General features: G+C 42.0%; 1 protein-coding gene across 3 annotated transcripts in view; it reads right to left on the bottom strand.

The window, feature by feature from the left end:
- The window catches only part of DENND1B (DENN domain containing 1B), a 155,720-nt gene that overhangs the window by 78,658 nt on the left and 74,594 nt on the right, over positions 1-2,468 (bottom strand). The window lies entirely within an intron of this gene.

Here is a 2,468-nt window from a genome sequence, read left to right as displayed (position 1 = left end):
TAAAAAAAAAAAAGCATACTGCTCTCGATAGTACTGGCACTAAAGAGGCACACTAAAGAGGCATACAATTTTCCTTATATTTAATGCTGGTGATCACTAACAGCACAAAAGTAAGTCATTCTCTGGAGAAAATAGGACAGGAAACTAAAATCTTCTGAGTCGTTTTTGTGGGGATCAGAGCAGATGTGGGGACGAAGCTCATAGAACCTAGTGAATCATAACTTAACAGACCCCTTTAGATAATGGTTATATCGAAATTTTATCTTTTAAATTAAAAGCCAATCATTTACTTTGAGAAGACAAATGGACTACACCCTAAAGCAGAAATATGTGTTCATTTCTATGAACACACAGCTCTCATCACCGTGAGGGCTGGGAGCCCCAAACACCCCCAGTTCCCCTGTCTCAGGCGTTTCCTCCAACGAAGTGCTACCTGGTGACCTCGACTGTTCTAGTTCCACACCCCGGTCCCGTTCACTCAGCACTGGACGGACACACGACGGTCACAGCAGCAGTATACGTGTCGGAGGACACGCTTGCCGGTGAGGAGAATCATGCTCTACGGTTCCAGCTGACATAATTGGTTGCTATGGGCTTTGGGAGGAATTCAGAATCTAAACATCATTTCTAGAGTCTCTCTCCCTCCCGTCTCGATAACAACCTTGAACTGCAGCACTCCGCAGCCGCTTTAAAACCACAGAGGGGCGAATGCACTTCACAGATCTCTCGCCAGCTGTTCGGGTCACAATCTCCAGAACGATGCTCTGGGCTCCAGGTCTCGGATTCAATGCTGATACAGGTGGCACCATTAAGAGAACAACTCAAGAATACACAAAATCCAGATGGAGAGGTTAAAATCCTCCGGATTCCCCTTCGCTCTAACTGAACCTATAAAATCTGCATTTTAATAGCTGATTTTCCGGGGATCACACGATTTCTTTTCGCAGATGCCCTCGCTGGAATTAATGGGAGGAGGACGGAAAAGCATATGCTTAAATGCCTGGGGGGCAACTGTAACAAAGGACGAAATTACAGTTTATTAACACAATTCCAGCACTCGGAGCATATTGCTTGCTCTGAATATTCCAGAAGGAACACGCCTTACACAATCGGGTCTCTGTAACTAATGTGCTTAGAGACTTTACGAGGGTGAGCGTTACCAACTCAATGTTGGCCAAGACAGTCACTAGCGTTTAGACATCTGCTTTAAAGAGAGGCATCGCTTCCACCTGCTTGTACCGGCCACAGAGACACACTCTAGTTAACATATTAGTGACAGGATGATGAGAAGGCTCCTGTCAGATGCTGGCCAGCCGGGTGTTTGAGACAAAACGCACAGCCCCAGCTGACTAGTTAGAGAAAGTCTGGTGAGGTACAATTATAGAGGCGTGTGACAGGACTTCACGCCCGACTGATTTGAGAACCGATGACATGACTTTAAACAGAAATCCTCCCTACCTCTGGTCTCAAAACAGCAATAAGTCAGCTGATAGATTCTTGTAACATCATGATTTATTCCTTTGCTTTGAGGACTTGAGACTGACACGATATCTGCTTGTCCACCCGAGGGGTACTTGAGCTTGAACATCGAGGGCCTGCCTACAGCGAGGGTAAACTCAGTGTCCTCCTTCGGGATGACCAGGGTCCTTCCATGTGCTTGATCAACAGAATAAATGCAAAGCTGCTTAAGGTTCCAAACACATAAAAATGCAATCGTGGGTCCTGACAAAATATCACACTCTAAGATACGAGGGGGGACCCATTAAAAATTTGAAAACATAACAAGACTCTTCGCATTCTTGCTAAACATATCTCAAAACTCATTATTTTTATTTTAAAGTTTATCTCTATAACGATAATGATAAATTACCATTTTAATGCCCAAGAGCACTTGAAGAAATGAGCCTTCAAGTAAGCGGACTCTCTGCCAGAGCATCACCGCAAAAACTCCCAGCAAGCTGTAAGGTTGACAAACACAGTGCTCATAAAATATGGAGGTCAAGGAGTAGACCCGAACAAAACTCCTAAATCTACAATAAAATAATGAATGCGAACGCATCTTAATTTACGTGAGTTCTTCCGATAATTAAAAATTTGGCGATAGATTTTTAAAAATGGGTAAAACTCAATCTCTTGCATTTATGACATATAAAATAACATAAGAATGTAAAAAGCTGAGGAGCAGGCAGTTCATCGACACCTTAACTAGTCCTCCTTTGAATACTTAAATCTACAATAAAATAATGAATGCGAACGCATCTTAATTTACGTGAGTTCTTCCGATAATTAAAAATTTGGCGATAGATTTTTAAAAATGGGTAAAACTCAATCTCTTGCATTTATGACATATAAAATAACATAAGAATGTAAAAAGCTGAGGAGCAGGCAGTTCATCGACACCTTAACTAGTCCTCCTTTGAATACTTCAGAGGTTTTACTAAAGTCTTTCTACAAATTAATATATATAT

The sequence above is a fragment of the Pteropus alecto genome, unplaced genomic scaffold (genome assembly GCF_000325575.1).
Source record: "Pteropus alecto unplaced genomic scaffold, ASM32557v1 scaffold90, whole genome shotgun sequence".
Lineage (NCBI taxonomy): Eukaryota > Metazoa > Chordata > Mammalia > Chiroptera > Pteropodidae > Pteropus > Pteropus alecto.
This window is presented reverse-complemented; position numbering and strand designations above follow the sequence as displayed.